The sequence below is a fragment of the Ammospiza nelsoni genome, chromosome 2 (assembly GCF_027579445.1).
Source record: "Ammospiza nelsoni isolate bAmmNel1 chromosome 2, bAmmNel1.pri, whole genome shotgun sequence".
Taxonomy (NCBI): domain Eukaryota; kingdom Metazoa; phylum Chordata; class Aves; order Passeriformes; family Passerellidae; genus Ammospiza; species Ammospiza nelsoni.
Window position 1 is genome coordinate 81,487,329 of NC_080634.1, and position 26,989 is coordinate 81,514,317.

At 37.5% G+C, this 26,989-nt stretch overlaps 1 protein-coding gene across 1 annotated transcript in view; it reads left to right on the forward strand.

Moving 5' to 3' along the window:
* The window catches only part of ITGBL1 (integrin subunit beta like 1), a 123,747-nt gene that overhangs the window by 79,196 nt on the left and 17,562 nt on the right, over positions 1–26,989 (forward strand). The gene's annotated exons all lie outside the window — the stretch shown is intronic.

The following is a 26,989-nucleotide window of genomic DNA, read 5'->3' on the forward strand; positions in this document are numbered from 1 at the left end:
GTGACCTTCAGCCTTTAATAAAGTACAGTCGCGTCAAACTAAAGAATTAAGTTGGAAGACCCTCTGTGTCACCAGGTCAATTGACCTGGACAGACTTACACTCTCTTAACTTAGAAGAAAAAAGTTAGACTTTTACCTAACTGCACATTTGTGCTTACTGGAAGAAAAATCTGTTATTCCCAGGACTATCAGGAGCTCTGTGGGTTGTGACCTGCTTGCGGTGGTGATTCTTGTCACGACCTTGTAGTTAGAGAACCAAGCTGACAGTCAGGGAAGATATTTGAACTGTGTTTAAGATTATGGGCAAAATGCCCATGGAAAGAATATTTAGGTGTATCAGTAATGCTCTGCTACCCAAAGGTTATTCCATTTACCCAGTCTTTGTTGGAAATGGCCTTCAGAAAGTGTGCTTTCTTAGAGAAAATACTACCTCAACACATTAGGAATCACATTAATTTTATGTAGAGAAATAAGGTATTTATCCCCCACTGCACAAAGGTTCAGATTTTTATACAGAACATGCACTGGAGCATAACTGAAGAGTAGCTCAAAGTGTCTCCCACACTTTAAAGTTTCATATAAGCTTTGAATGAACTCTGAAGATAAAGGGATTTAATATAAACCAGAAATACCACTAATTAATGCAGACATTTCTAGGTATGTAATTACTTACTAGAATTCTGTTTTCTGCTTATCTATTTAATTAGAGGTGCAATTTAATATTTGTGAACTAAAATTTATTTAATATCCTAATCCATGCCTTTGCCAAAAAGCACAGACTACTAACCTACTTTATCATTATTGGATTGATATTTAATTTGAGTTGGCATGCAAATGTTATGAATTCTGAATCTTTTTATTCAAGTTTTTACCTCTAGTATCATTTTTTGAGCTTGTGCCCAGAGAGTGAGTAATAGTTTTATTTTAATAGTTTCAGTATGTTTTAACATTTAAAAGCTGTTACCATAAGCAAGAAATATGCTGATCTTTTCCCCTCTTCTTCTGGGTGTAGAAAGAAAGGGATATCTAATCTGAACAATCTGAACTTTGTTTGTATTTGCTATCTTCTTGTTTCACATCACACATTCCAAGATTTTTTGACACCTCTGGGTGACCTTAGCTGATCCCTTAGCAATTGGAATGTGATGCATCTTTGATTATCATATAATGCAGACACCTGCAAGCTGTAATCAACTTAGAGGCCTCTTGGTCATGTATACATGAAGCTGCCAATTTGTTTATTGGCTTTCCACACTGATTAGTCCTAGGTGACTGATTTTTGACTGGAGATATCACCATGATCTTATGGTCAAGAAAATATTTGTCCAGGTTTTGTAAGGATACAGAGGAATAGCAATTGAATAATAAACATATAATCTTAACTTTATAATAATTGTCAGTAATTTACACAGCAAAACTGATAATGGTGAATAGAGGTGAATCGTAAGAAGTGTAAATATGGCTCTGTCTTTTCCTAAGTTTTAAGGGTTCTTTGGTGACAATGTCCACAAAGAAAGATGCAGGGAATAAAAAAAATGCTAAAAAGGCGGAAGGGCATTACCAATATAAATAAAAATGTATTAACTAATAATAACACATGTTTTCCAGAGGTCTGAAATTAGGTGTTGAGCGTTATGATGAACAGTTGCACCTAAATCAAAGCACGTTGTGCAAAAATCTGTCACCTGTAGAACTATCTTACGCACCAAACTTCAGACATTAGTTACTCTTGGGTGATCTCAGTGAATATATTTACAGTAGGTCACATGAATTTCAGAGTTAATCTCTCATTCCATTCATGATGTTGAGCACTGTCAAGCTTAGGAGCGTCTTGCAGAGATCATCAGTCTTCTGGGCAGGGAGCTTGAACATCAGTGAACATGCAAGTTGTATCAGTTTCTATTGAGATCAGATAGATAATTTATCAGATGACAGACTTTCAAGGATGATCTAATAAGCAGGTAGTCTGTAGAAAGAAAAGTGATCTACGAGGATTTGTTCTCCTGTTCAGCAGTTTTTCTTTCTTCTATGCTTAACTTGTAACTACTTAAGGCTATTCTCACTACAGCAAACAGTTATGACATTTGACATGGTGTGTTTGGGTTGGCTAGATCTAGCTGCAGTGCAAATAGGACATGCAAACATAGCCAGTGTAAGTAATATCTTAAATGAGATCTGAGGCTCCTTTAGGTGTGAACGATAACTCACACTAAGTGACTAAATGACCTTATAAATAGTGCCCACTGATGTGGAATTGCATAAGTGGACTGTCACTTTGTCATATAACATGTATCTGTATTTCTGAAGAGCTTTTTCTGAGATGCTAAATGTGGTTCTTTCTCAATGGGAATGACTCATATAATCACAAATATGATATTGTGACATTTTTGGGTATTATTCCATCTTGTCCATCTAGCTTGGTGTTAAAGTCTTCAGAGTGTTACACACTGAACTGAATCAGCAAGGTGACATAATCTCTTCTAGATTAATTCAAAAGGATTGTGGAGCAATAGATCATTTAGATAATGGAGTGCTGTAATGATTTATGCTACTTAAAATCCTGTAAAATAGAAATTTCTTTCCTCAGCGATGGGTGACTTCTTGACAGCTATATTTTATGAGCTAGAAAAAGGCTATATCACCTCCAATACAACAGGTTCTCTTTGGGCATTAACATGCCTAGATTTCCAGTGCTGGAGCATTTAGTCATCATTTGGGTGGATGACTGTAGGCATCATAATTTCAAATGTAAATCTTAATTTTCATTTATCTTGCTTGTGACTCTATGAGAATTCATATCTGTGAACAAATGAGTGGAATTTACTTACACAGACATTCAGAGAATCACAATATTGCTGCACTTTTAGTATTTTAAATTTAGGGAAAATCTTGTCTCAGAAAACCAACAGAATGTTTCAGTTTTCTTCCAGAGGCAAGTAAATAAGCCAGTCAGGGACCTGATTACAATCTTAACGTGGAATTACTTTATGTCAGTAAGGATTGTGCTGTGCTAAAGGCAATGAACTCTGCATTATATTACAGGGAACACGTTGCAGTCTCTAAACTCTTTTGTCAGAATCCTAAATGTGTTGTGCTCTATATTTTTTTTAGTAGGTTTTGGTGAATTTTCATATTACTGATGTGTCTAGAATATGATTTGCTTAATAATGGCAGAAATGTTTCAGTGTAAGGCACTATCATCAATCACAAAAAATCACATAATCCATGTATGATGTAAATCTTTACTCAGCTTTTTTAAACTCCTTTGGAGACAGTGGAGGCTGAATTTAGCAACATTTATGAGGAGGTGAAGTGTTCCTGCTGTATCTGAATATCTACACACAGCTCAGTAGTAAAGCAGTAAAAAAAATTTATAAAATAGGATAAACTCCAAATAATGTAAAAGAAACTTTGAAATTGAAATGCAAAAATACTGGGAAAATATGCATTCTCTTTTTCTCCTGTGCTGGCAGCAGATACCAAAGTGGTGGTGGGGTTTGCAGGTACAGCCTCTGTGAGGTGGGGTTGGTTCCAGGCAACTCCAGGCCTCCCCCCACAGGGCATGGCTCAGGCCCTCAGACACAGGGAGGCAGGGAGTGGTGCCACTGGGAAAGTGTAAGAAATGTTGGGAAATGATGGACAGGGAAGAGGGAAACAATGAGTGAGGAACAGCAGTGTGAACACTGGTGAGAGAGAAGAAAAAGGAGGAGGTGCTCCATGGCAGAACACATCCACTGAAACCCATGGAGGACCCACACTGGATCAGGGGAGAAATGTGAGGAGGAAGGAGGGAGAGATGACCTGACCAGGACTTCCATTGCCCTTTTCTCTTGTGGCAGGGAAGGAGAGAAGTCTCCTCCGTGCAATAGTGAAGCTGAACATGGGAAAGGGCTAAGATATGTTTAGTTTTAATGTTTGCCTTTTTGTTTCCAAGTACCTAAATGAGTAATTAAAGATCTGTTTATTCTTACCAGATATTAAATATTCATTGCTAATAGTTAAATATTTATATTATTATTAAAATGAAAATTTTCTCCAGGTTGGGTCTGTTTTGCCCACTGAATTTAACTTTGAAAAAAGAATTCACAGTTCTGATATTTGGATTCCATACAGACACATACTGAGGTCATTAGTTTCTGTTTTATTTATGAATGGAGGTGTATCTTCAAGAAAAGTCTACAACTCTCATTTGGAATGTGAAGCCAGCACTTTCTCTGGCTGCATTTTGATTTTAAAATACTTTTCTTACTATAAATGTTTGCAATCCAATTATCTGACAAGTCATTTATACTGTCTCCTTTACTCCATAAAAGAATTAAAAAATAAGTGAGCATTAATTCCAGGCCTGGCCCATTAGAAAAGAGAAAAAAAGGTTCCTTGTTCCCACAAAATCAATGCAGTTTTAATTGATTCATTTGTTAAATGGTAGTTATCCTTAATCAAGATGAAATCAAGACTAAAAATCGTTGCATGAAATTTGAAATCATTGGATGAAATGTGTAATGATGGTGATTGCTGTTGTGGACTAAGACTGAATAATGACTACTAATGCCTGGTCTGAATGGTACAGGTAGGTGAAAGCACAAACTGTCAATACTTTCATGGAACTTCATTACGACTATGTTCTGCATGATCTTGATGTCACATTAAAGGAAATATCTGGGTATTCCAAATAAGCAATCCAAAAGTCATAATTCAGGATGTGTCATTTCAATGCACTTTATATTCATTGCACTGCACTTGGTTTGGAGTAATAGTATGTTTGAAATAAGGTCAAGTAGTACCAAAATCAGAATTTCTTTACAATTAGTGCTAAGTAGCCAGCAGGATAGGAAAGAATAATAGATAAAAAAATAAGGCAAACATTTCTAACAACAGTAAAAGATGATGCTGTAGTAAGCATCACTAAGTGATGCGATTAGTGGAACCTGTTCTCCATTCCAAGAGGCCCCAAATAATGGTGATTCTAACTGGGCCTGTAGCAAAGTTGGCCATGCAATTTTTACATTTGCAATGTATGCAATGCTGTGAGTTTCATGAAGAAATACATCACAGGATGGTTTTGTGGTTTGCAGGTATTTTCAAGGTAACCTCTAGCTTCAGACTGAGATAGCTCAGATCCCTTTTAATATTTGTTTTTTCAAAGACACCACATTAGTGTTAAGGAAGGATAAAATACTGCCTGGTGAGTCTTTTAAATGGCACTATTTGTGTGAGAGTAGATGCATAATGGCAGAGCAATGATTCTACTCTGTCTATATGTTCAATAAACCAAACTGAGGTTTATATTTAGGCTCTGCATTTAGTCACCAGCTTCATTTCAATTACACAGTCATCATTTGTATTCTCTTAGAGCCTCTGCTCTCCACTGGGGAGTTACAGCAGTATTTTTTTAAGCACTGTAAGCCTGTGTGGCAAAAAGTGATGACTTCTGTATGAAGAGGTTTCCTGTGTAAGGAGGGACTGTTCTGTTCCACTGTCAATAATTAAGAGCACGTGGGAACAAAAGGGAACATTCCCTTCTCAGGATTAGTGTACCTGAGATTTTAACTGTTCTCTTGTCTTCTGTGTTATAATATCACATTCTCTGCTCTGAGGATTGACAAAATATATGTTTTATTGTGGAGCCTGGTATTCCCCTGTAAGTAGTACATTATCAGATATTTCAAAACAGCATGATGGCATATTTTCACCTTTTAATCTGAAATACTGAGTAACATCTGCTTTCACTGCCCATAATGGGGTTCAAGAACCTTTCTAATTGCCTACCATCTTAATGGATCCATGAAGAGCAATTACAGTAATTGATATTTCAAAACAACACAGATTAATTAGATTGCACCATACATTTATTGCTAGCTTCATGTTTACTCTGTTAGGAATTATTTTGCTTCTTTTTATTTAGTGTGACTTGGGTTTGTCTTTTGTGTCATGAACACTTTTAACAAAGAAATAATGGGCAGTTCTAGTAATGAAGACAGACTTGGTACCTGGATGAGAAATTTCCATCTATTGGATAACCATCCATGTGGTTATTTATTTGATTTTTTTAGTTCATGACTTTGAACTTCTATCAGTTGATTCAAAGAGGGCTTCAGGATAGCATAAGGAACAGCAAAATCTTCAAAACAAAATGAAACCTCTTGCAGAATTATTTTTGAGTGCTATTTGATGGCAACTGAAAGAAATATCTTCATTTTATGAGTGCAAAGTGCAAATGCATCAATGGCAATGATGTTTTCAATTTAACCTACAACATCAGTGTATGCAAAATAATGTAAGATTACATATTCATAGCTGCATTCAAAATGCTGTCCATGATGATGATTGTGTTTCCATTCTTAGGAGTCAATGAGAAGTGTCTCCACCTGTTTCCAAGTTTTGACCTTCATTTGAAGCTGTTGAAATGATATTTCTGATTGTTCTTTGAATTCCCTGGGGAGAGATGGAGAAAATTTTGAGGATGGAAGAAGGCAAGGAGTGATTCCCCCCTGCTCCCCCCTTTTTTTTCTCTTTTGTTTTACATTCCTGGTAGCTTAATGCTTTGACACCTGGAAAGAATTAGGCTTCTCTGTACATTCAACCAAGCAAGAATGATAATAGTTCATGAATTATAGATGCCCTTTTCTCATCTGTTTTTTTATAATTATTATGCCTGGTTTGGGATCTATAAGCAATCTTGAAGGAGTCCTGCTTTTCTGTGAGGGATGCATGGTAGGGAGCTGAGTTTTGTAACACAGAGTTTGTCATAGGAAACTGAATTATTATCAGTCTTCTGGAGATCTTCATGGTTAGTGAAGGGATATAGAATGCAATACTACTTTTATGCTGAATCAGAATCTTTGTGTGTTTTGGCAGATTTATTCAAGTAACCGACAGCTGATACTCCATGACAGGTGGTACCTCAGCTTCCAATTTATAAACAGGGTAGCAAAAAAATCTTTCAGTGTCTTCCGTAAATATAAATAGATGATATCTTTCATCAATATATATTGTGAGGTTACAGCCAAGCTGCTTTGTGTAAACGTGACATCTGAATTCCTCCTATGGATAGGGAAAAGAGCAAAAAGAGTGCAAAACATCTGCATGTATTCCTTAGTCAAGTTGTTGGGTGCAGAAATATCTGAGCCTATTTACTTAGACTTTTTGTTCCTATTGAAACTATCTTTTTTTTTCCTGAATCATTGCAAAATCTACATTTGTCTTCTCAACTATTTCAGACACATCCTGCAGATACAGCTAATTAAGAGCCAACCACTAGTTGGAGTTTCCCTCAGAGCTTTCCACTGATTTGTTTTTGTTTATGATGTGCTTTGTTTGCTTCATTTCAGTGACACATTTGTGCAGTCTTATTTAGCCTTTTGAGCATCAAGTTACTGGAGCATCAGTGCACACAGCATGAAAAGAAATGAGTCATTCACCCATTCCCAATCTTTTGTTTCCTCAGCTGATTGAAGGGTTCAATAAATTACTGTGGTTCATAATGACTATAAAAGTTAAACACTATTTTTATCTATTCAGCTGTGTTTTAAATACAGCATTGGGATCTATCATTCTGTCATGGAGAGAGGCTCTGGAAGCATTTGACAACTTGTAATCTTTCCTCCTTCACATATTCATAAGACAGAAAAATTATGCATGCAAGCAATAACTTTACACATTAATTATTGAGTCAGATATCAGGAAGACCATAACTTTATGAAAGACAATGCATAGAATGCACTTTGATTTGAAGAAAAGATGAAGTTCAAAGGGAAAGATCCCAAGGTTTGAATAACAACAGATAAGTTCCTGTCCTTCCTCCTCTATGCTTTATCTAGGTCTTGGGCCAGAATATCTACATTGTGATATCCCCTAAGGTGGAGCAGAAGTGAGCATCAGGAGATCCAGCTGTTCACTGGGCTTCTTAATGGGCTTGGGCAATGCCTGACTGGTGGTGGTTACAGAGGGTGTAATGAGATCCTTCTCTCACTGAATCACTTGTGTTTGCTAGCATGCTGCAAGGAGTCAGCAGGGCCATGACACTATCACCTTCTGTATTGCTTTCTTCCTGGAAAGAAGATGAAGCCAGACAACTGCCTTGCCCAGATCATGCAGCAAGAGTCATAGTCTTCTACTACATCCTTCTGCCCTCTGTATTTCTTTATTATTTGGCTTAATCAATCAATGCACCTGTCTCAGTATATCGAACAGTGATAAAATAGCTTCCCAATTTGTTCCTGACTGTTGGTGACTCATACTACTAATTTCAAGTAATTCAACTGGCTGTATTGTGGAAGCCCCTGCACTCCTTCTTAGACTGTTACTGGATTTTTGATGCTAGCATTCATAATTCATCCTGGTGTTATACAGGAATAATTCACTGAAATAATTTTTTCAAAAGAGAGAGAAGAACACTTCTATTGCTATTCCATCTACACACTGCAACCCAGAAACAACTGCTTAGTAGGAGTTAACCCGTGCTCCTGAATAATCTTTTGCAGATTAAAAAATTGCTCAGGTATACTGAGCAATTCTTTTCATTCAAGTGACATTTGAATTTGACTCTTCCCACAGCCCTTTTTATTACAATAACACGGGCAGGATATGAAATAAATATAGTGCAGAATGAAAAATGGCTGATGTCTTTAACCTGCAGAGTCTCATGATAATCTCTATAGATTAGAGCCCTTTACTTTAAAATAATAAATACTCTGTTTTAGTGACTTTGGGTTTTTTCTCTATGTTGCTTATGATGAGAACAAAACATTTGCAGTTATCTATATACTTGTATGTAAGTGAACAAACACAGTAGCATTGACACTTTGGCACGATTGCACAATATGTGTGTTTTCAGCTGTATATCCTGCTATACAAAGCTCAGATAAGATCTGAATTGTGTTATTTGGAATTGCGAAGCTTTTGTATTTCAGAGGCTTTATTCTGCTGTCATGCTTCTCTTGCCAGAAATTGTACTTGTGTCTCCTAGAATACTTTTTTTTTTTTTTGAGATGTGCATTGGTATGCTTTGCACTCCACATTCCAGCATCCTGTTGGAAAAACTGGCTGTTCATGACTTGGATGGGTGCACTCTTTACTGGGTGAAAAACTGGCTGAATGGCTGGGCCCAGAGTGTGCTGGTGAGTGGGGTTACATCCAGTTGGTAGCTGGTCACCAGGGTTGTTTCCCAGGGCTCAGTTCTGGGACCAGTTAGTCCTGTTCGATGTCTTTATCGAGGAGCTGGGTGGAGGGATCAAGAGCACCCTCAGTCTGTTTCCCAGGGACACTGAGTTGAGCAGGAGTGTTGATCTTCTGGGGGACATGAAGGCTGCAGGGAGATCTGGACTGGCTGGATTGATGAGCCAAGGTGTGAAGGTCAGCAATGCAAAGTGATGGGTCCTGCCCTGGGGTCAAAACAACCCCATGCAGTCCTACAGGCTTGGGCAATAGTGGCTTGAGAGCTGCTCAGCATAAATGACTGGCAGCTGGCCGGCCATGAGCCAGCAGTGGGCCCAGGTGGCCAACGACTTCAGTGGCATGGTGACCTGTATCTAGAATAGAATGGCCAGCAGGACCAGGGCACTGATCATTGCCTTGTGACCAGGGCACTGATCATTGCCTTGTACCTGGCAATACATGAGGCCACAGCACGAGTAATGTGTCCAGTTCTGGGCCTCCCACTTCAAAAAGACAGTGAAGTGTTGGAGTGTGCCTCAGAAAGACAATGGAGCTGGAAAAGGGCCTAGAAAACATGTGCTGTGAGGAGCAGCTGAGGCAAGTGATGCTGTTCAGAGAAGGTAAATATTCAGGCTCAGAGAGGACCTATTGCTCTACCAGAATGGAGGTATCTCTCTTTCTGTCTATTCTGCCATCTCTCAAATGGAAGGACAAAAGGAAATTGTATTAAATTATACCAGGGGAGGATTAGATAATAACAATCATTCACTGCAATGTGGTTAGGTATTGGAGTAAGTTGATGAGGGAGATGGTGGAGTCACTGTGTCTGAAAGTGCTCAAGAGGTGTTGGAATGCGGCATCTGGGGATATGGTCTAGGGGGGATTATGGTTGTGGTAAGTTGGCAGTAGGACAGATGACCTTGAAGGTCTGTTCCAACCTTGATGATTTTGTGATTTGCTGAACTTGTCTTGAGATCCTGCAGTAGCTCTTGTGCTAGAGCATAGACAAGCCATCAGGTGTTAATTACAGTCAGTGCTACTGACTGACTTCAAATGAGAACACTGAGTATCTTTTTATGCAAGCTATTTGATTCTTTGATCAAAGAAAACTGAAAAATAAGTTGAAATATCTTTCTAGAACATTTAGGAAGATTTATGCTGTCTTAGTTTCATTCTTGCCTTATTTCTGATGGGGCGTCTTACTAACTTTCATCTTCCCGAAGAAAGATATTTATAATAAATGTGGAGACCAGTTTTCATAGGATAAGAGTCTTTCTTTCTGGATGAGTGCCGTTTCTAACTCTGAGCTTTTTTTCTGAAGTACCCAGTGGGGCAAGAAAAGTAAATTACTTGAAGTGCAAGTATCACTGTTTTGAAGGTAACTGGGAAAAGCAACACTCTTAAGAATTAATTTCTGAGTTACTTAGAAATAAGTAAAATATGTTGCTGTATTGATTCTGGTCCTAATTTATGTATTTGGAAATAGCATAGCCTCTTATTAAACAAAGAGTATAAAGCCTTTGCAAAACAAATACATAACTTCATTTTCAAAGAATTGTAGAGTGGGCCTATTGAGTTCTATAAAAATTCCACTTCCCAGATTTTTTTTTTTTTTTTTTAATGAATCAGAAACTTCTGGGTGCAAATGTGTATTGTGTAGTTCTACCACAAGCTTTTGGAAAACCTTTATTTTTTTTTTTCCCAAAACTCCCTCAAGGATCACTAATTAATCAAACTTTTTTTTTCTTCACCTTCTATAGGAGAAATATCATAACTCATCTTGAAATTCTGTAATTGTCTACATAATCAAAAACCATGAACATCTTGTTGCTATGGTAGTCCAGTAGAGGAAAAAAGTTTTAAATGAAAGAAAAATATTTTAGCGTGAGGGTGACCACACACTGGAAAAGGTTGCCTAGAGATTTTATGTGGTCTTTGTCTTTGGAGTTGTTCAAAACAAAACTCGACACCATTCTGGGCAGGCAGCTGTAGGTCATCCTGTGCTGAGGAGGGAGGTTGGACTGAATGGTCTCCAGGGGTGACTTCCCTTCTCAACTATTTTGTGATCCCTGTTGATGACACTGTGACTTAGATTAGTTGAAAAGACTTTCCCACAAGGACACATTAATCTGTTGAATTTTGTGGCATGGCTTCATGGTAACAGTTTAATTTTTCCATTACTACAAATGAATTATTTTCAATTAAACATAATGTATTGCAGTCCCATAGGAGTAGAATAATTTGTCTATCTCTTTTCTAATTTGAGATGGTGTGAACTCATTTTAATAGGCTAACATCTCAGAGTTGTTGTTATGTATGTCAATGCAAAGGAAGAGCTAAAACACTCCTCAGTGTTTTTATCTCTCTGGTTTACATATCTATGCAGACATTGCTGTTAATTTATCTTGTGCTGGGTTTCCTTTTTTACTTCTGTAATAAGTACATGAAAACTGGATGGTCACTCATCACTTAACCACTCAGGACCTCATTCACTTGGAGCAGACACTCACCACCACTGCCTGGACTTAACATTCACAGCAAGAGGGGAGCTTAAGTAGGGACTTAGGAGAGCTGCTCCTTCTGTTTTTCAGGTTTTGGAAGTATACATCCCTTGCTGGCCACTTTATGGTTCACATTAGCCTTTTTGCTGCCTAGTGGGGCTCTACTTTGTTTCGAGATATTTAGAGCCACAGGCCTACTTAAATTTGAGTTTATTTTCATTAAGTGTCTATATGCAGAAAACAAACAACAACTTCCACACAGCTTGAGTTTCAGACACATCTGCCTAGTTACCATGGACTGCATCTAATCAAGGTCTTTGTATGGTACATACAGCTGTCTAGGAATTAATATGTTTCTTAAAAAAAATTTATTATTTCATTCGGAACATGGACCTCTGTTCCTCAGCATTGGTAAGAGTTTGTCCATGGGGTCTTCTACAGAAAGTCCTGACTTTGTGTTTCCTACGCAAGATCCAGCCATGTGAGATCCAGCTCCAGAGATGAAACCATATTAGTGTAGCAGCATGCTTGAGTTGTTGAACTCTCCTGACATCTATGTTCATGCTGATAACTTAGTTCTGGATCCAGTTTTGTTTAGAAAGATTGTACAGATCAATCATTAAAACTTTTATATACTTCCTAGCAGAAGCAGGAGGATGAGGTGAAGGCTGACATGGAATTTCTTACCCTTTAGTGTCAGTGCATCCAGGGCTTGTTCTGTGTGAAACTTTTTATAAGAACAGGTAGTGATAGGACAAGGGGATTGGATTTAAAGTGGAACAGAGTAGATTTAGATGAGATGTAAGGCTTTCTTTCCTGCAAGGGTGGTGAGGCACTGGAACACGTTGCCCAGAGAAGTTGTGGATGCCCCATCCCTGGAAGTGTTCAAGACCAAGTTGGAAAGTGTTCTGAGCACTCTGGTCTAGTGGGAGGTGTCTCTGCCTATGGCAGGGAGGTTGGAAGTAGATGATCTTTAAGATCCCTCCCAACCTGAACCATTTTGTGATTCTGTGAAATACAGAATTGCACCATTTGACTTCTGAGCAGATTTCATGACATTGCAGATCTGTGTGCACACACTACTGTATCTGCCATTCCAAATTTTTCTCCATTTGGAAGTTGTTTAAATTTGACTTTTTTAAATGGTGGTGAGGTTATTTTCCCTAGAATTATATTGATCTTCTGTGTCATAAGTCATGTGATCATGTGATTTTGATACAGCATGCTGTGAAAGCTCAGCATTTTTTGCATTTTTCCTTTAAGAGACATCCATGCATGTGGTCTTGCCTGGGGTTTACATAAAAATAATACCTGCATCCATCGGTACTACCAATTTTCAGATCAAGTTATTTTCAGGGAAGAATGCTTATGAAAATTATTGCATTGGCAGTATAGAATCAGAAGCATTGAATCATAGACTCGTATGGGTTGGAAGGGACTAAAGGTCATTTAGTCCAACCCCTTTGCAGTGAGCAGAAACATGTTCAACTTGTTCCAGTGTTTCAGCACACTCATAATAAAAAATGTCTTCCATATATCTAATCTGATTCTACCCTCTTTTTGGTTTAAAGCCATTTCCCCTCAAAATATTGCACTCGGTTTGTCTCTTGACATTTGAGATGGAGCTTGTTTTGTTTTGTATACTGATTTTATTGGTCTTCTGAACACTGAACCTCTGCTCAACGGTGGTGGCTTTTTTTGGGTAAGCCTGGGTTGTCTTTCAATTAGATACAAAAGTGAGGCCTGTTTGTGTGTATGGTTTCGTGTGTATTACTTACACTGTGTAAATTATTCAGACTGTGGATAGTTTTCCATTGTGCCATGAAACTTCTTGGGAAAGTACATTTCTTTTTCATTAATTCCAGCTATAAATAAAGTAGTGGAGAAGCAGATAGAGATGAGTGTAATGTTTCCTGTTGTGATCTTTGAGACAGAATGGATGAATGAGTCATTCATTTAAGTAGCAGTGCTGATAATGAAGGCTTCAAGGAAGATATTAAATTCTGTCATTGTGATCTGCCTGTGCTCGGGTTCTGGATCCTGAAAGCGACACTCCCAGACTGTCCAGGTCTGCTGCAGCACAGCCTGCTCTGGCAGTTCCCTGCTGATGCTTTGCCTGTTAACCCCTTTTACCATCAAAGCTTCTGAAAGCCAGACTGTTACTGTGCAAAGTGGAGAGTCCTGATGTCTCTGGCTGGGATGCTGAAATGCACCAGCCTCGCTGCTGGGGAGAAGGCAGGGCTGCTGCTCTTGGGAAGAAAGTAGAGAGTGATTGACTTTTAAAAATAAATGCTTCATTTCTGTGTTTGTACATGCACTGCAGGAGTTTTGGTGTGTTTTGCATGCTACTGATGTCATAATACATGTGGTTGCTGATTGTTTTCAGCTAATGTCTCCACTGCTCTTTTTCCCTCTCACAACTGAGTATCAGTTTCTGCCCTTGTATCTACAATTTCCACCCCCCTGTAACTTATGCCTCCCACTATTTCTCACAGAAAAATAATGAGTTCTACTGATTATTTTTCTTATTTCTTCCCACTCCCTCAGCACCAAGCTTCACTAGCCTTCCCACTCCAGGAAGGGGAAATGAAAATAGCAACAAAATTAGTAATCCTGCGCAGACTCTTATTTGCTACTGTCAGTGCTCTGCCATAACTCAGATTCCTGGGTAGAAGGGTTAAAATCCAAGCAGTTGCTGGAACCTTACATCTTGCTGTATAGGAATCTAATAGCACCAAAGTTTTTCAGTTGCAGGGAGCTGCTGAGGGGGAGACTTAAATACAATTTCCTTCTGACTATATTAGCAAAGAGGAGCCAAACCACATTCTTTGAAGAAACAAATGCTCTTTAGATCATTACTGCTTGCTGTTATAAACAAACAGAGGAAAAGCAAAACAAAAATTTATTAGCTTAGACAAGTGATTTGTAGAATTAATTGCTTTTTAAGTATAGCATTAAACTGTTGCTTTTCTATATCTGAGATATTTAGAATGCTTTTCTCTAGAACAGAAGTAAAAGGAGACCCTGCATTCATGCTGTATTTAAAGCAATTTTCAGAACTTAAATTGGTAATACCATGTCCATTTTGTTTTTATAATAAAAAAGTTTATAGCAAGTATGGAATACTCCATCTAGGTCTGATTTCCAACTGAAATCAATATGACAGAGGTTGTCAAACTAATGTGTTCTGTCTGGTTAGCCATATTTTGGGTGGTTTTTGTTTGGTTGGTTGGGTTTTTTAGTTTTGTTTGTTTGGGGTTTTTTGTAGTGGTTGGTTTTTTTTTTTTTTTTTTGTATTTGCTAAACATAACTCTGACATTTCCTGGAAGAGGGGTGAAATTAATTTTTGGTAGTCTATAAAAATCCATATGAGCAGGCAAGGCTTTAGCATTAATTCATGGCATGCTAAACTCAGATATGGCATCCTAGTGCTGGAACAATGTTTCTCACCTCTAGGATTTGCCTCCTGCCTGCTCTTTCATATCGCTTCAGTCTCTCACAGTGAAAGCCATGAACAACAAATGCTACTTTAAACATGCTGCAAAACTTCAGGGTTCATCTGCAGTGGTTATTGTGAACCACAGACTGGACTTTACAGCTGAGTTTGCTCCCCCACCTTCCCTGTCTTGGGAGAATGTGAGGATGTGGGGTTTTTTCATAACACCACTTTGCATGCTGACTTCTTTTAATACACTGGTTGTTAGTGCTCTGCTTCCCAGGGGCTGTAATCCTGCTTCTGTCTTGTAGACAAGCAGGTGGATTGCTAATGATTGCCTGAATTTAGATCCAAGGTGGAACTCAGGAGGTGCAACCATGCACCACGATCCTGAGGGTGGTTTGGTGCGAGTGTGTAAAAGGTAGGATGGCCATAGCACTGATCGAAAAATTGTTCTCAGACAAGAACTGGTAAAGCTGGTAAAGTTTTGAAACATGGTGGCGCAGGAAACAGTGTTTCTTTCTGTTGCCTCAGTGGTCTGTAAAATAATACAGGACTTCATACTTCAGCAAGGTGGATGTCTTGATTAATCTGAGCAGTGGAAATGGAAATGTAGTCCAATTATGTATTACGGAAAAATATATTGGCTCTTTCCATAGATAAAGTAATTTTTATTTGAAAAGAAATTATTTTGCTTTTAGAGGATATGATAGTATTTTACTCTCTTCCCACCACTGTTTGACCTAGCTATTGTGTTTAATTCTCTTTTAATGACACTTCAAATTGGAAAAATTTTCCTGAAAACACCTGAGTTTCCATTTGCTGGAACATCTTCTGCAGAATTACTCATCCTCATCCCTTTGACACACCTTTGTAGTTTTGAGATTAATTCACCTCATTTTGCAAAGTGTCAGTCACAGCCTCTCCTTCTTACTTTGCTCTTTCTTTTGGCTGATCATTTCACTTTCCGTCCTCTCACCATTGCCCATTTATTCTTCTGTGGGCTCTGCTGCTTACCTGCCTCCCTTGCCTGTTCCTCAGGGATGAGGGCAGACCTCATTGCTCTCTACAACTACCCAAAAGGAGGTTGTGGCAAATTGGTCTCTTCTCCCAAGTAACAAGCAGGAGAACAAGAGGAACTGGCCTCAAGTTGCACCAGGGAAAGTTTCAGACAGGATATTAAGAAAAGTGTCTTCACTGAAAGGATGTTCAGGCAGTGGAACAGGCTGCCCAGGGAGGGGGTTGAGTCACCATCCCTGAAGGTATTTAAAAGACATAAAGCTGTTGCCCTTAGAGATGTCTTTTAGTTCATCTGGCCTTGGCAGTGATGAGTTAATTGTTGGACTTGGTGTTCTCAGTGATCTTTTCCAACCCAAATGATTCTGTGATTCAGTCACTTCTAGGCATCTTTGCTTTTCTTTCCTTCCTTCCATTCTGAATCTTCATTTCTCAGAGTGTTTGGAGCAATCCAAACTTATCCTTCAAGCTTTATTCTTCTGTGTAAAGTGTTTTGCTATTGTGTCCTAACTTCATGACCAAAGGTTTTCCATTCATCTCATCTAAGTGTGAACTGTAAAAATCTTTTTTTTTTTTTGCCAGATTTACAAGTCTTGGATATATCTGGCCTTAAGTCTACTCTTGTATGATTTCATTACTCATCCAAATTAATGCTTCATCCTTATCGCTGCCATCAGTCTGGGTATACTTTGTTTAGTGGAACTTAGATTACATTTCTTATATGTGCATATTCCAGAGCATACTTACCATGTGTAAGATGTTGTTTTAATGTTCTCCTCTTCCCATCGTATCCCATATTCTGCTGCCTCTGAAACCATTCAGATGATTTTCCTGCCCCTACCTTTAAGTGTAAAAGCGCTAAAAAAATAAAGAAATAGCGCCCAGAAACTTCTCCCACCTTTAAATAGACATCTCCATTGTGTTTCTACTTTGTTGACTTTCACTGCTTTACCAGTGAACTTTAGTTAGGGTTAAAAATGTACTGAAATAAACTTTTATAGGTTTTATTGGAAAAATGTGGTTTACATGAAGGGTTGACCCTTGCTAACCCTAACCTCAACAGTATCATTCCTCTCACCTGGAATAACCTTGCTCTAAAGTTGTGAAGAACTGTTCCTAAACAGCTGCAGGGGGTAGGGGGTTGCATTTGCCTTTAGATCTCTGCAATAGTGACTGCTGTCTCTGGGAACACTATGTTCTCCATACATTCATTAGTGGGAAATGGGCAGATTTAGTTTACAGTTTGCTGGATGTGCTTAGAAAAAGTACTTTGGGGGAGAAAAGGTACACAAATTGCTACAGCAGGCAGCTTGGATGCGTTCTTTGTCTATGCAGAAAGATAAAAACCTTCAGGGTTCACTGGATAAGCCCAGATTTCTCTGCTCAGTTGTTCTTTGGCTTGGCAGATACTTTTTTGCTAGATTATTGCGCTGAATATTGCTTTTCCTTGAAAGGATTGCTATTTTTTTCCTAGGCAGCAATCTCATTTCTGATGAAATTTTAAATATTTAATAGAGCAATTGGTCTGTAGAAAGAACTATTTGCATTGTCTTTGTATTCTTACATGATGACTGAGGAAATTGACAAAACAGTACTTTGTGTGGGATCTATACTTATTTCCAAAACAGAAGAGGATAGATGTTTTCAATTTAGCATAGAATTCCCTACAGTACTTATCAGGCTTTACAGTCTTAACATTTTTAATCAGTTGTAAAAGATCATCTTACTCTCTGATTTATATAATAGACCTTAGGTTTTCTATTTTTTTGCTTCATTTAACTTCAGAATGTTTCCAATGCTATAAAAAAATGACATTTTGTTAATCGTACTTTCATCTTTAATTTTTCCATGCATCAATGTTGATAACAGTATCACTTTTTAAACAGTGACTTTTAAAGACAGAAATGATTAGTCATAAACCAAAAGAGATACAAAATTTGCTATCATGCATATGACTGAAATTTTCCTCATCATCTTGTTGACTAAAGTTTTCAAGGGACTAATGACTGGTCATGGGTTTTGAATTCTCCAGTTGCTGGAAGGCTCTTAATGTTTTCTGGGAAACACTGGGGACATTCTTTCTCTTCCCTCTTGAGAGAAACTATGGGAGGAATTGAGATTTATATAAAACTTCCCTGGCACTCCCAGAAGTTCTTGTTTGGTAGTCTAACAGTCTCTGCATTAAGGGCAAAAATACTTTCTTGCTCCCTGGTTTCCACTCAATTTCAAGCACATCTTTTGCCCACTGGTGGTGTTTCCTCCTCTCCTGTCTGGTGCCTGGCCCTGGCCAAATGAGGCTCTTCCACACATCTCTGTTTTCAGTGCCCCCCTGAGAACAGACACAGAGCAGTTGGTGACAGAGTGGGTCAGGACTGAAAGCAGCTGGTAGAGATGAGCCAGGTTGGCTGCACAACAAGACTGCTAAGTTTTGCATCTACAACTTAAACACTCGGGTTAATCTGTTGGTTGTCTCTGACCAGCAAAATAAAGGTCAGTTGTAGCCAAGACAGAAATTTTGCAGGAGAAAATCTTCTTTAGCAGTGATCTTTATAGAAGTTTTGGGGCTAATTCACACTGTAAACATGGTTTTTGCTCTCAGAATTAGCAAGGCTGACTACAGGAGGCTGAGTACAAATACACCTGGCTCCTAATTATACCTATCCAGCTCAGTCTTACCAGCATCCTTGCCTGCTCATGAAGTTCAATCATGACAGATGAGCAAAGAGGGAATTACTTTTAAGGACTTTAAATAAGTACACATCTTTAGAGTGATACGTAATGTGCCTGTCTGGTCCTTTGAGAACCCTTGCGTCGCTGGTTTGTCATTGCTATGCACTCTTCTTGAAATCTGCAAATCCAGGGTTACTTGCAATGGAGAATTTACTATTAATACTTCAAATCATAGAGTGGAGAAATGACGGATTGTGTCATTTTCTGAAGATAAACTTTGCATTTAAAAAGCTGTTACTCCTTCAAAAGCTGTTACTTCTTCGTTCCATATTGGATACTTTTCCACAGAGCCAGCCTTTTTGGGCGCTGGGAAAAAGCATTATTTCACAGATGCCATTAAATTTGGGGCAAAGATTTTAAGAGCCATAAGGCAGTGTCTCTACAACAGATTAGAGAGCCTTGTAACAAGATGCTAGTGCACAATCTGGCCAGTTGGCAGCAAAAAAAGGAAAAACTTTCTTAAGAGTAAGGGTAAGAGCATTTTAGCTTGGAACAACTCAGTAGATGATGCAGTTGCTAGGAAATGTCTTTCATTTCTGGAAAAAGTCTTGAGGTGAAAGCTAATCAATAAGGTAGATACAGTGTGATGTCATTTGTTGCCATGGTTTCTGAACTTAGCAGTCTGTTATCTGCAAATAGTATTGATGGTTGCTGTGCAGTCAAATATTTTCATATTGTTGTTTTACTGTTATTAAGCACTTTAATCTTAGCTAAAGCTTCAAAGAGCAGACCACTTAGGAGTTTAAATGTTTTAATTGATAGGCTTCTATCACAACCCTACAATATCTTGAATTTTTCTATCTAATAAACAACAGGCTTCAGCAGGAAGTGAACAAGGTTAACATTTTGGTGATTAAATTTCCACAAAGCAGTTGACATTTTCTAGTAAACTAATCTGCAAATTAAATAACTCTTTGGAATTAGTGCTATGACTCTTTACATGGCAGATCATGTGAAAAAGGGGGTAAGCAGTCAATCCTCTGGATGATAAGGCAGTCAGATGTATGAAGCTCTAAGTGGCTGAAAAGCCATGACGGTTTCTTGAACAATGGCCTTGTGTTTCATGTATCTTCCACTATGGGATTGTGAAATCTTTATGTTTGGGTTTTTCTAGAAAATATTTGTAACAGCTGAATAAGCTGAAAAGGAAATGAGACTTATTTTTCCTGATAGTTGTCAGTGTAAAGAGAAAGCATTCTCAGGTCAGATCCTTTAAATCAAACATAACTTAATTTTTAATGTTCTATGGAGATGTTAGTTTTAGTAGAATGCTTTGAATCATTTGCTTGGTTTAGTGGCATCTCTTGCAGTACTTTTTCTTCACAGTTTGAGTTTTTGAAAACATTTTTGGAGGAAAGAAAGAAAAAGACATGAGTAGAGGAAGGGAATTTAAAAATCAGATGATGGCTTGCTGAATTCTAGGGTTTGTACATCTTAAGAGAGAAATTTGTCGTGCTATTTTTCTCTTTTTCCCCAATGTATTCCTTCTCTTCTCCTTCAATTTCCACCGCTCTCTGCCTTAACAACACATTTCTTTAGAAAGTGTTTTGCCACCTTCTTTCTTGTCTTCTTCACACATCTCTCCTCTGTGTGGTGACTTTGACTATCACCTTTCATTTGAACAGAGAAGTAATTGCCTTCCTAATCCTACTTGTCCCCTTAATATAGGGAGTGAACCGTCAAGGATGCACTCCCAGTGGGAGAACCTGAGGAAGATGTCATGAGGAAAAGTGATGCCTACGGCTAAAATCCTGCTCCTAGAAAGAGGGCAGGGGTGTCCTGGATGACTCCTTTCCCGGAACTCCTCTAGAAATTCCCTGTTGGCTGTGCAGAAATACAAAAGGAGCTTTTGAGAGCATCCTCAAAGAAGGGCTACTTAGAGCAGGCAGATGGAGGAGATGTGTCAGCTTGATGATGACAGCAGATGTCAAGCAAACAATCTGACAAGGAAGCTAGCAGAGCAGCAGTACTTCTTACCAAAATTTTTGAAGAAAGAGAGGGGAAAAAATAAAAAACCAAAAGTAGAATCAAAAGAATGGCAGCATGGAAAAGGAGATAGAAATCAGTGTTGCTGACTGGCAGGAGCTCTGAAAGACTATCTGATGCTAAATCTGTAAAGTGGTGCTGTTGAGTGGAATTATCTAAAGAAGTATTTCACTATTAAGCTGTCACAAAGAAAAAGCATTTACTTCAGGTGCCATATGCCAGCTGTGCAATCAGACTTCCAGTCATACATCCTGTGTGTTCCAAACCTGGGGGACAAGTCTCAGCTGTTTGAAGTCGCTCTTCCATGACACTTGCTTTTACAATACTGGATGTTCAGTTGCTTGCACTGTTGCGAAGGTTGCATTGTTTGGGATAGCATACTTTTATTTCTTGAGATCTTTTTATTTTATTTTATCTTATTTTATCTTTTTCTATCTGGGTTTTTTGTGGTTTTAGGTTTTATACCCTGAAGAACAAATTAAACTGTCAGACCTTCTTTGGTACTCTTTCATATTATAAATCAATTTTTTAAAAAATTAAAATAAACATACTCTTTCTACCTAAGAAAATATGCCCACGATACCTCTTATATAAGGGAAATCTTGTATTTTGTACTAGTGAACAACTTGATAGAACATACTGTAGTGGAAAGTCTCAGGCAGCTTTAACAAAAGACTTTCTTAATTTGTGAATTTCTGCTGCTTTCCTTAGGCCAAATATTTACATACATTTACATACATTTATTTCAGACCTGTTGATAGTTCTGAATGTAGTAGCTGATGCAGTTATTGCAGCTGAGAGGTGACCAATAAGACTAAGAAAAGTACAGCTATTTAACCTAATTATATACTTCAGCTACTGTTCATGTTATTTGAATAAAAATCTCAGAACTTGCCATTAAAAGTTTGCTTTAGTGTAAAAATTCTTGGAAAAAAAGAGCACAAAATTCTGAAGTTTGGAGATTACTTTAGATTTCTTAAAGCCATTTTCATTTCATTTTATGTTGGTATGATTCAGCTAAGCCCTTCTCTGGAGCTTTTATATCTTTAGTTGAGGTCTTGGGTCAGTGATGCTGCAAATAATCTTTTTATGAGTAGACTCAAGGCATGTTTACTTTCTGTATACTGATTTAGAAAGAGAAAGCAAGTTCTCAATCCAAACCCAAGCAAGTAGTGGTTCTTGTAATAACTGCTGAATGTTTTTTCTTGTGTATGAGGAGATAGATAAATTTATCTTCATAATATATAATTTATTTTTACAAAATTTAATATATAATACATAATGCATAAATTTATTCTTCATAATACAGTGCAGGGAAAAAAAAAGTGATTGTTGATTGAACATTTTGTGGAAAACCCAATTGTGATGCAATTTTCAAATTATCTCCACAAAAACAAGTCCTTCATCCCAAAACCCCTAACAGTCACCAGATCTTCATTGTTTGAGTGAGATCAGTCAGATATTTAAAGATATTCTAAGGATACTTTTGTATGTACTTAATATGCTTCCAAATGTTCCCTTCTTCTGGCCCCTCATAAACCACCCAACAAACCAGATCCAAGAATTGCCAGCATTTTAAAACCCAAGGATCCTTTCGTGTATAAAGCAGAATTATTTTTTATCTAGTCAATACAATATATTTATTATTTTTTTAAAGCCAATCTAGATAGAAATTAATTCCAGGCAATTTTTGGAATAGGACATACAAAACACACCTTGCATGGCCACTAAGAAATCTGTAGCTGTTTCCTGCTTGAGTCTAAATTTCTGCACATCGATCAAGCTTAGCTAGTTTGTGCTGCTCTGACCACCTCTGAGTGAGGCACCACCCTATTTTTCGCCAGTGTTGCATTTTGTTTTCCAATTTTGTGGTACTCTTTGTTCCCTTTACTGGTCTTATATTCCCTCCACCACTCAATCAGTGAATTATATTTTGCCTTACTTGAATCTGCTGCCTTCTATTACTTGCTTTCAGCCACATCTTCTTCCTCTCACCCTTTATGTGCACTGAAACTTTGTGATCTTCTGTACAAATCTTCCCATCCCCCTTCTCTGGTTTGCCATTTCTGAACCTGAACATTGTTTTAGATCATCTTGCTCACATCCAGCATGAAATGAGTTCTGTTGGCAGAAGTACACAGCAGCTTTACTGAATGTGCTCAAGTTGCCTGAGATTGTGATAAAAAAGAAATTGCAATTTCTGATAGGTAATGCTTTCATATGTTAAGCATGGGACAGCCATGGGGCAGAAAAGTCCTTACTAAAGGCAGATTCCCTCCTATTTATCAGTAGCCTGAAACACCATTTTTTTGATATACCAGATGAACCTGAGATGCTTTTACCACACTGTCAGTGCATTTTGGCACTGTCTTCCTTTTACAAAAAACCAAAAACATAAACAGAAGAAAGGCTTTGTTTATTTGTGTTCATTTAGAAGATAAAAATTCATCATCCTGCACAGAAAAAATCCTTTATGCTATAGAGTTACAGGCAGGGAAAGACAATGAATTATGTCTTATTATACTCAGTGTTTATTTTTACATTGAAAGCTGTTACTATCTCTTCCTTTGCTGGCCAAAACAGGGTAAAAATGCTTTATTAAAAAATTATATATTTCTAGCACAGAGTTTTAAAATTACCTGTACAAAGGACACTTTCAGTCAATCCATATAGGCAACTGGAAATTTGTTTGAATGCAAGCAGCTAATTGTCACAGCAATTTGTATGGGGACAGGTTTAATGTTAATCTAGAAACTGTTTAGTTATGTTTTATATATGTTGGACATGAGGAGTGAAAAAATTCTATAGTAAATGGGGAATAAAATCAAAAGCTAAAAGCTTACAGCATTTTTCTTTAAAATTCTAGAGTCAATTATCTAATGAACTGGTGTTTTGATGAGATGTGGCACTTTAATTCCCTTTAAAAACAAAAAACCCCAACCTAAGCTGATCTTTTGTCATTCTTCAAGCACTAACAATTATTAGTGATAAGTTAATACTCCTATTGACATCAACGGGAGGAAGAAGCGTGAGGAAATATTAAGACTGTAGGCAAATAAATGTCTTGTATAATTATTCTATTCTTAGGATTTTGCATTGCAGTAAGTGGCTTAAGCTTTTCAATGCTAATGGCACATATAACTTCCATCATAAAGCTGCCTTCATCTGAAGCCATCTGATAATGACATTTACCCTCCCTGTTTAGCGAGGAAGAGTAGAAGCCACTTGCTGTAAAATGTCTGAGGTCAGCTGGTTTCTTTTTACAAATAAAGTGTAGCTCTTGCACAGATGGTTGAGAAGGTGCAGAATGTTATATTCATCCCATGTTTAATTGTTTCTGTATGCCTTGGAATTTAAAGAAATTTTAGGATGTATGTCAGTAGCTTTCCCTGTAGGTTGCTATGGTAAACCTATTATTCTATACAAAGAAGGATTATGTTTAGTAAAGTGCTGATCTCTTTTCAGTATAATGTGAGCTTCAAATTACTTTTGCATGATTGAATTTGTTTGGCAAGTACTTTATCACAATAGCTAGGAGAAGAAGATCACAGAATAAGGTGTGGCTTCTGATATTTCAGCAACAGATACATACTATATAGTTAGCTGTTCAGAAGGAATAGGACTTTAATTCTTTGTTAAATTATCTCCTTAGAGTAAGCCTGATTTACATAATCTAACCAAAATCTCACTACTTTTGGAGGCAGAATATTTTTGTAGCCAGTACAAAGTGGCATTTATTTAGTGACACTATTAAATTAATTTCTCATGCTGAATTTGAAATGTTTGTAAAAATAAAGGAACTAATAATTTGAGTATCAATTTCAGCAGCAGTGTAATAAAAAACTATAATTCTATTTTTGAATATTTAAATATAAAGAAATAACTCAAAGAAATCCTTTTCCAGCGCACTTGCTGACTGAAGTTTCTGTCTATTTTCAAGACACTTTCAATTCTGCAGTCAGATGATCTAAACCATATTTAGGTGTAATTTAGGTGAGAGCCAGGCAAAAAAAAAAAAAAAAAAAAAAAAAAGAGGCACAGATTGAGAAAGTAGGGCCTAAATTCCCTTTGATCTTGTATCTCCTACATGAAAAAATGTGCTCGATCTGTCTAGGGATGGGCTTCCCTCCATTTTTCTGCTGGTGAAACTGTTGCTCATTAGCTAAAATGAATAAATATACTTGCAGCAGGGACTGAGAGGAGCCTGTTCCCGCTGCAGCACAAGGGACCAGCCACTGGACTCTGACTTACTAAATTAAGCATTACAGAACCTGCAGGATCCTCATTGCAGCACCTTCCTTTGCTCATTCCTCTTGAGGATTTTCCATCTCTGAAGACTCCTCTAGTAAAAGCAGATGGCTTAAAATGATTTTAACATCTTCAGGCATCCTTATCATAGCAATGTCTGGCCAGGAGACCACTGCTGAAGATTCTTCTTTTGTTTATGTCACAGTCTTCACAACAGATGGGTCCTGTTCATCAGGAGCCTCTCAGCCTGCAGGTTCCTGACTGTTCCTTGGGACAGGCTGATGTGGCACTTTTGCAAAAGTGATCAGGTTGCCTAAGGTGAATGCATAAAAAGGGACAAAGTAGACTCAATAAAATTCTCAGTGTATTTAGGCACTAGGGATTTTTTTTTCCAACTTCTAATTTTGCTGTCCTTGACAAATGATTATAGCCTAGAGAATGCAGACCAATAGCATCATTTTTTCTGTAGGCAATCATATCTTAAATTTTGACATTATTATTAAGCACAACTCTATTTCATGATGCAGTAGATGCACTTCCAGTAAAAAGTTTCTTTCTGAAACAAGTATTCTCATATAATTGACAATGAAACATCGTTTTTAAACTATGCATATAATAAAGGTATTAAGTATTTACTGTAATTCTCTTTTGTATGTCTTTGCTAAAATTCTTGCCCTTTATGTCCTTCTAGATTGAATCCTGGTGCATAAAATGTCAGCTCGGAAGTGCAATGTATGTTGAGGCTTGGGTAGATGAAGAGTATAGAAGTTGTAAAATGAGCTTAGAATTTTTTTTCACGAGTAAAAAGATTTCTCCCTATTCCAACTTAATTAGACTGTTTTCTTTAAATAAGAAAAAAAAAAAAGCCAAACAAAATATAAACCCCACAAATAAATATAACAAATTAAGGTTAGAAGTTGGGAAAGGAAGTAATCATTTGTCAGTACCTTACCCTAAAAGGTTTTACTGTCATGACACCTACAGTTAGAAAACCTTTACTGAAGTTTTCATTAACAGTCCTTTCCCATTCAATAAAATATTTCAGCAAATGCTGGAAAAAATTAGTGCAGTGTGTTGTGAACTCTCTGGTTGCATAGTGAAAGGCTGCACTTGGAGGATATTTTTTTACTTTCCAGCAATACTATACTGGGAGTTGCGCTCAGTAGAGCAGTGACCAGGCCCAAGTTGAGTTTCACTGATGCTGTGACTAAATTAATAAGGGCAGGTTTTCTGCATCCTAGTCCATTTCCATAGTGGCCATTTTTTACACAAAATACCCCTTCCCAAGCCCACCAAATGTATGAGTTTGGTCCATGATTTGTGCCATTTTTAGAACATTCTTTCCCTAGCATTGCATAAAATAATTTAACAACATACAGAGACAAACTCTTAGGAGTTAGGGCCCATTATCTGAACTGAATTGGTCTCAGATATGTTCAGTGTAGGACTTTTCTGTATAATAATTTTTAATTAATTATTTTTAATTTATAAATTTTAATGTATTAATTTTCATTGTTTTCCACATCTGGCCATTTTGTACTCTGCCCTTAGGGTTTTGGAGTTAAATCTGTGGGAACTTGGATAAATCTGTTGTCCCTTTAAGCTCTGGGGAGCTCTCCTGTAAATAGATTGATGGAAGGGAAGACTGTGACAGAGGTTGTGCTTATTTCCTCAGATCTAGACAAGAAAAATTGCAGGGATTTTGCTTTCAAAAAGCTTGACAGGTATTTGAAGAATTGTTTTTCTACACGAATAGAGAGTATCTTAGATAGCTCTGTGCATAGACTATTTAATTCTGATCACATTTGTGTTGGTGTTTCTGAGATATGTGCTAAATATTTTAGATCAACTATAGAGGTTAATTATGCAGATAAGCATGGGCCAGCTCAGTTATGCTAAGTTCAGATATGAAAAA